Source organism: Lygodium microphyllum, chromosome 12 (genome assembly GCF_053477565.2).
Source record: "Lygodium microphyllum isolate KBCC chromosome 12, Lygodium_microphyllum_v1.1.10, whole genome shotgun sequence".
Taxonomy (NCBI): domain Eukaryota; kingdom Viridiplantae; phylum Streptophyta; class Polypodiopsida; order Schizaeales; family Lygodiaceae; genus Lygodium; species Lygodium microphyllum.
Window position 1 is genome coordinate 136,440,728 of NC_141146.1, and position 9,001 is coordinate 136,449,728.

Consider the following 9,001-nt stretch of genomic DNA (forward strand, 5'->3'; position numbering starts at 1 on the left):
TCTAATAGCCCATAAAACATTGGGAGATACCTATAAGGAGAATGACATTTATTCATCTTCTTTGAGATCAACACTGGATCATCTAGATCTTCATCTTAATCTTGATTTAATCGCAGAGTCTCAAGGTCTCTAATCTCTTCCGTTTCCACCTTTATTAGTGTAGGAAGATTAATATTTCCATTGATGTCCCTTTTTGCCAACCCACAGAGTAGTCTAGGGAGTCCTATAACTTTAAGCATATCATTTTGATCCTTTCTTAGAGGGTCTTCTATCCATTGGCCATCCATAGATAATTCCATAATAGATTTATACCTTTTGAGCAACGGTTTTCCTAGATAGCCTTTTTCTCAATAGGTTATGTATAGAGCAAGCCAAGTATTTTAATCCCTAAATAAAACCCATTTTGTGAATATTTGAGCATACCCCTAATGGTCAATGTTATCGATTTTTAGATCCTTTTCTAGCCAAGGTTGGAAAGCGCCACTTATAAGTGGCTCCTAGTAAATGCACCACCTGTATTAGGACCTAAAACGGGCCTGACACTAGCTATAAGGCTCTAGTCGAGCTCCTATACTCTCCAAACAACCTCCACCGCCTTGCAACTAAGAGCGTCTGGATAATGTGAAATGATCTATCTATCAAATGCATTTGTAGACATGAGTTTCAAGCTACAGTCCAACATATTGCCCACCATCCAACTCTAAGCAAAGGGAATATCCCATACATGTAGGTGACTAACACCTCGTCATACACACAAATAGAGCATCCTCTAGCTGATTACCATGGATCCTACGACTCTCCTACACCCTAGGGATTGGTCCTAGGATGCATAGTCTTAAACATAAAGAACAAACATGACAAGATCCTCTCATGATACATATAACAATCTACGAATATTTCAACGTCACTTAACATCTCCCCAAAGATCAACGTACTACCCTATAGCAAAGGAACCTCACACCCTCAGTGTAGGTCACAACTAGGCATACAAGTGCTTTGCATCTAGGAGTTTCTCTTTTGGTACCATGCTTGAATATGAATGCAACATGTATGACTAATTGTGCTCAAACAATTTCAACTATAAATTAGCCATGTGTCATGCAAAAACAACATTTCGTGATTTTATTTCTCTAGCATTATGTTGTGTTGCAAAGGGACAGTATCGGGCTAAGCCGTGCTATTATTTCTCTTTAGACTTAAATTAATTGGAGCCTATATGCCATAATGTATAATGAAATCAGAAATCATTCAAATCATATCTCTTTTCAACCCCTTTTCCCCTATTGCTTAGGTTTTGCTTCCATGCATAGGTGTAAAAGGGTCTTGTCATTATTTTCTTGCATAAATAAGCAATAAATACATACTTTTCACACATAAATGGAGGTATTCTATGAGAAATCCTCATTCTCTACCCTCATAATACATCCACACACTCTCTCTTAACTTTTGGTAAATTTTTATGCATTAAAACTAATTTTCTCTTTTTTTTTCTTTCAAAAAGACTATTGTTCATAATTTTTTTCATTTATTTGAACAGAAATTACTGATTTTTCTCAATCTTTTGATTTATATGACAATGTTATTAATCCATGTGAACAATGTTAAATCCACAAAATCCAACAAAATCTCCATTTTCGCATTAAATACGGCATCTAAGATTTTGCAGTTTTAGTCTTTTTTATGTGTAAAACTAAAAGTGGCTGAGTTATTTATGATTTTAGACATTAAAAAATATAACTCGAGCACTTCCAACCACGTTTCACGATAGACATAAGAGGTACAACATAATATGCAATAAATTGGCACTTACGCTAAATCTCGCCCATGTGACACATTGTAATTTGAAAAGCAGAGTTGTTGATACTATTACACAGCCGACTAATGCTTACCTTTATGCTTTCTTGCTTGATTTCTTGCATCTTGTCATAAACCAGCACCCATTCCCCCTCATCTTCTCAACCCACACGAACATCGATTGGAGAGAGAAAGACTAGATTTTAATCTTTTCATTCAGTGCATCATTTCTCTTAATTGTTGTAGCGAAATAGAGCAAAAATTTGTAGGAATCCATGGCCCAAGCTATTCCTATTGACTCAACCAGCCTACGAAACTCCATGAAGGGGTGCACCGAAAAATGCGCCCTATGAAAATTTTGAGTTATGCCCCTTCTTAATCACTAATTAGCAAATAACTGGTTCATTTCCCTTGCATTCATACTATCGGTAAGTGGTTTACTTAAAAAAGAGTCTCAAATGAGCTTGGAATTGAATCTAAAATATTAGTGCATTTCTCGCATCATGAATTACTACCCTGGCCTCTTGGACACTATTTCCAGCTTCTGGATCATGTAGCTACTTTATAATACCAAACTTTACGGCCATTAAATGGGGGGCCAAACGGACTCCAATCAACAAACGAACACTTACATTGGATTCTTGGCATCGAAATGCACCTAGGAAAACTCCAACTCCTCGATCTATTATCAATACATTTTTCACCAAAACCAGCACTTTTACAGCTCTCGGGTTACTTTTCCGCTTTAAATTTGCTCTTAAAATCAATTCTTAAGGGTTGAGACCCTTGATACTAGGAGGTCTCTTACAGGATTTGTTGTTCCACTAGCACAGATGGGCCCATTTCTTGGGGTACAAAGCAACAACAAATAGTGGCCCTTTCTACCACTAAAGTAGAATTTGTGGCATGCAACATGGCAACACAAGAGGTAATCTATATTAAGAAACTTCTAGAAGACATCAATTTTGGCTACCACCCTCAACTAATACCTATCTTCATAGACGATAACTCATGCATTTTTATGGCCCAATGGCCAAAATTAAGTCTTAAGCTCCATCACATTGACATGCACTACCACTTTGTTCAAGAGTTTGTGGAAAACTCCATATTACACTTGATTATGTTCCCTCTTGTGACAATGATATTGACTTTCTTACCAAATTAGTTCTCACCTAAAACATAAGTTTGCAATGCAAATCATTTGCATACTCTAAGGGGGGGATATAATATGGATGGATCTCAACTCATTGTTGTATTCTCTTTCAATCATATTTAGTTGTGTTTCCTATTTTGCAATAATCATGGAATCACTTTGAGAGGGGGGATGTTAGGATAGAAGTGTATATATAAGATATTTGTTGTAAAGAGATAAGGACATGTGACACATGGACAAAGGGATCCCATAATGATCCTCATTGTAAATATCTCAGATACAAGAAAAGGAGCTCACTTATCCCATTCAATGTAGCGTGTATATATACAACTTAAGTAATGAAATCATCAACTGAAGTTCACTCTACTTTTCATAATATCTCTATCTCTCTCCATACATTATGTATAGTATCTTCTCATCTTCTTATCTTCTAGCTTGTCATTTTTAGTACAAGGATCCTATATTACCCTCCCACCCCCCAAGTGGTAAACAAGGTGGAGGGGAGTGCTTATGCACCCCCACAAGTGGTCATTGAGGGGCGCGCCCCTCCCCCCCCCCCCCAAGAGATGGAGGCTAGAGAGGCTTTCCCAGGGCACCTCTCGAGCATTTGTATATGAGGTGGGCACCAAGGCAAGCCCCTCACCTTTTTTTAAGAGACAAAAAAGGGGCGGTGACTATGTTAGTCCCCCCTCCCTTCCCCCTACTTTTTTATGAAGGAAAATGGAGGCTATGTTAAGCATCATCCTCCCTCCCACCCTACCTTTTTTCTTGAAGGAAAAGGGCAGCTATGTTGAGTTTCTCCTTCCCATTGGTAAGAAAGGGGGAGGTGTGACCCTCACCTAATCATATGCATTTGCACAAAAAATCAACAATGGACATGGGTCCCCCAGTTACTTAAAGGGGGATATATGTGTTGAGATGGCAATCTCAACATGTGCAGATATTGATGATAGATCACCTAGCTAGATAGGCTCACACATCTACACTTAGCACCTCGGTGGCCATTATTATCCTCACATTTCCATTGACTTATCACTTATTATATTTAGTTTTGTTGCATCTACTTACAACTAGAATAGTTATACAACAATCAATTAGTATAGTCAATTATGCATTGTTGGACTTAGTATGCCACTTTCCTTTATATTGTATCTTATCTATGCTTTGTGTACATTGTATTATGTGTGAAAGAAGAAAAAAGAAGGTGTTCTCTCTTTTTCATCGAAAAACACTAAAAAAGCAAGCGTCCTCTCTTCTGCCCCCTTGCAAAACTATAAATTGAGGGCTTGGGGATGACCAGGAAGGGGGGACAAGAGCAATCTTGACAAGGATGAGATGCTGATCGAGAAGGAGGAGGCTCTATTCCACGAGACAAAGAGACATCATTCCATTCAACCCAAGGAAGGGGATACGCTGAAGGTCTCTCATCCTCTTCTACTCTAATCTGAGAAGAGAAGACACCAAAGAACTTTATCCCATTCTATCAACCCAGTTAGAAGTCATACTTCTCCTTTCCTCCCTATTCCGTCTCCTAGAGAGAGAGAAGTATTGCTCTCCACGAGGCAAGAAGAATCATTTTGAGGCCTACATCATTGAATCTCGCAATATCCATCATCATCATCGAGAGTCTTACACCCTTGCCAACTAGTATTACAGGCGTGTTTTTCTTTTTCTACGAATCATATTTTCGTCATGGCCCCGAAGAAAAATAATTCAAAAGCAAAAATCGCGAATGACCCTACTAACATGGAAGCAACAGTCAGAGTTGCGATGACGAGAGTCACTAATGGAGTCACAGGCATGGATAACAACCCTTTACCAATCGTGATACCACAGGTTTTTCTAAAAATTTCTATCTGAATTCAATAGAAATAAGATAAGTCTCTTGAGAAATACTGCTATCTTAGAGTATTAGCTTGGTAGATTATTAGAACATCTTATAGGCTAGAAACTATTAGGGGAACTATGAAAACCTAGAACTCAAGAGAAATCATGAGAAACTTTAATGTTAACCCCATAGAAAAGAAGACTAGTGAATTCAAGATGAATTTACTAAGAACGAAACCCTGAAGAAACTAGCCAATGATATAGTTTTAATCTAGAAGCTCTGATAGAAGATTTTAAAAAAAAGACAGGAAATAACTCCGAGTTAAAGAAACCGACTTAAAACCAAGAAACTTGGTTACAAGAATAAACCTTAAACTAGGAAGTTAGAGACCCCAAAATCTAGATACCCTTAGTTAAATTCCAAGGGGAAGAGTTCATTATGTGAAATTCAAGTATCGATTGTTACTAGATTAATCATCACTTGAAAGTTGCATGATTGATTGAAGTCATAACTGCTTAGAGACATAAATCTTGTTTATGATTTTCTAGATTAGATCCTGATTGAATTAAGTATTGGAATAGATAAAAATTGAAGAGCCATATATCTCCCCCAAGGATAGGTGCTGAATCCCCATACCAAGAGGGGATGTTTTTACCACCACACAAGCATGGACTGCTGGCTCTGATGGCGAGAGGTCTCCTAGCAGGGATCATATTAAGTAGAAGGTGGATAGGGTGCCAAGGGGGCTCTGGCTAGTAAATCCTTTACGCACCTACTAAGAACTACTTGGTCCCTTGTATGGCCCAAGTTCTACTTGGGATACCTAAAAATGCTAGCTATAGGTGGATTTGATCCTGGTGATGTGCAGATGCACCGGATGAAGTAGCACGTGAAATTGTAATTTTTCTCCTATATCGGCGGGAGAACACACATTATGAAACATAATCAATGAGTTTTTAAAATTCTGATTGTATGTTCGTGAGTAAATTACGAAAACGAAAAACTATGCATAAAATGATTCTTTTTAATTAATGAAGTTATTTGTATATGTTTCACATAATGTGATAGGTAATTGGATGACTAAGAACTTCCATAGAGGGAAACAGGTGGATGGATTCCCGATGAATCTAGTCCTATGGCAGGGTGGTCTTGGTTAGCCGAGAGGTTTTTCCCAAAACAAATGCTAGGAAGAAATTGTAGGAAGGGCCAATTCACTGACTTACTTTGGGTTTGGTCTCAAAAATCGGAGCTATAAATTATCTTAGGGGAAAGGTAGAGTGGCAGTGCCAAAGCACTGTGAGGGATTTCATAAATCCTTAGTCTGTTACTGGAAAAAAGTTTTGTGCTCCATGAACCAAGGGTAATGGTAGTCGCTCCTTCCGAACAAGAAGCCTCTTGAAGGACACGTCCGGATGTGAGGTAGTTGTTGATAGGTGACTGTTAGGTCAATTAGGAACCTTTAGGTTGGTCCTCTGTGGGTAATAGTAGGACACTTCCCCTACAAGGTAGACCTAGGGTTAACTAATCGGGGACAAAATCCAATCATTCTAGTTAGAGTACAGATAGCAATGGTTGGAAGGTAAACTCTAGGCAACTACTAAAATGTTATCTGTCACATAATCAAGGGCATGTACATTACATATGGTATCAGAGCCAAAAGAAATAAAAAAATTGGTAATTGTAGCCTGAGATATGAGTTGTTTTTCCCTTTTCCTTGTTGATGTGCTTTTTTAATCTTACCCAGAGAGACGAAGATTGGGAGAAATTCCTAGTCTTCCAAGAAATGTTTACATCGACAATTCATTCTACGGATTATGGATGGAGAATGCAAGTAATGTGGATTCTGGATTTCATCTACGATTCTTCTCCACTATACCGGGAAAGACACTGGATGATAAGCGGTTGATTTTGTTGTATCGATGCAAGCTGTTTTGCCTTCCTCAGATCAATTTGAAGAGGATAAGATGGATGGAAAACCTTAAAATCATGAAGGTTTATTTATTCCATGAAGCCAGAGTGAATTCAACTTTATTCACTAGAGACCAGGAGATTAAACTAAATCGATATATTTACAAGAAAATGACAAAGGTCATCCCACCGGACCGAATTATAGTTATTGATCGCTCTAAATGTTGCAACTATGTCAAAGATGGACTTCTTGATCTTCCTTTAAAGTACCAATTTTTAGATATCCATTCTTGAAAGCCTAATTATTACCCAATGGATGTATCCAAATAGCATGCTTAAATTCTATTAGGGAAATCTTCTCTCCCAAATAAATAGCCATCCCAAAATAAACCATGTATTTTTTCCCTACAGCAAAAGAAATTTTTGTCTATCCATTGAGTATGAAATTGGTTACCATTCTAGCAATAAAGAATTATGAGTCAGTAGTTATATCTGAAATCCATGGTTAGATTTCTTAAGATAATTCAGAAAACTCTATCATGATGTAACCTTCTTTTAAAATTTAATATAAAGTATTTCTATCCTTCTGAAATGATTTCTCTTATTGAAAAGATACGAGAAAATTGTATGATAACATTCGTAGAGCTGACTAGAGAAAATCTTACGATACCACAGGAAGCTGTTCCTATTCTTAATGCTGCTGAGATCCAAGAAAAAAAGTTCATTCTTAAGTAAATCAAACCACTTGAGTTTGATGGCCAAGGTAAAAACGTCGAGGTTGAAGCAGAAATATGGGTCGGCGAGTCCATATAAGATTATTTCATGTTGCTGCTAGAATTACCCAAGCTAATCAAGCAATGATTGGTAAGTTAAAGCTAACAAGAGAAGCCCAATTTTGGTGGAAACAATGGTGTAAAGACCAAGGAATCTTTGAAGCGTCTGTTAGTTGGGACGTATTAAAGCATGCAGTGCAAGGCCGTTATCTTCGGCCAGTATACCGCATGCAAAAGATGAATGAATTCTTTAGTTTAAAGCAACTTGTAATGACACTGGAAGCCTATTACTAAAAGTTTGTAACACTTCTCAAGTATGCACTATCTATGGATATTGCGCAGCAAGTATCCAAGTTTTTCCACGGATTGGATGATCCCTTGAACACACGGCTTGAAGCAATGTGTCCATCCAACCTGCAAGACGCATTGATAAGAGTAAGATTGATCATATAGGAACTCCAGTCCAAAACCAAGAAACAATAAGTCTTGGAATAATAAGTTTCAAAATAGAAATATAACTAGGGGCTATGCAAAAAGAGCCCAAGGTCAATTCCAATCTGTTAATAGCAAGAAGGCTAAGACTTCGACGGTGGAGAACTTCATTGGTGGTAATAAGGATACTTTCAGGTGCTATTATTGTAACGGACCTGGCCACATCCAAAGGTGATGCCCAAAACTTAAACAGAATGAATGCCAAAGCAAGTTGTGTAATGATCAGAGCACGGGCATCCATAGCTAGAGGAAGAGTTACCCTCATAACCCTCAAGGAAGTAGAAGATGATGAAGGTCCCACCTTGGAAATCGATATGGAGAGAGCAAGAATTCATGCCTCTCTCAACAAGAAGGGACCAAATCGATAGTTCTCAATGATTCAAACACCATCAACCTATAACGGTAAACCCTTTTAAATTTTGATTGATTGTGGAGGCACACATTCATTCATATCACCAAGGTGTGCTAGAAAACTAGGCATAGACACAATGCATGCACCTTGGCTGATAGTTGAGTTAGCTGATGGAAAAGAAGTTTTCTCAACACAATAGACAAGTAAGGTGGAGTTTAATCTGGGTGGCAATCAGACCAACATGCAATTCAGAGTGATGAACCTGGGAACCTATGAGTGCACGTTAGGAATGGACTGGTTAATTCCCAATGATGCTCATATTCATTGTGGAAAGGGCCAAGTCACATTGTTGAATCTTGTAGGAAAACAAGTGACCACACAAGGAGAAGCGGGGAAACCAAAGATTCAATTAGTGAAAGATTCTCGAATTGCTAAAGGTTTAAGAAAAGGCTCACATGTATACCTAATCAAATTAAATAAGACTGAACATGATACAAAAATCCGAAGATGAATTGTCATGGCTTAGGAAATATGATGACGTATTTCCTGAAGAATTAACTAAACTTTCACCACAGAGAGAAGTCGACCACGAAATCAAGCTAGTAATAGGAGCTACACGAATTACAAAGTGACCATATTGAATGTCCATTCCAGAAGCCACAAAACTAAAGGAACAACTCAAACAGCTCTTAGATCAGGGA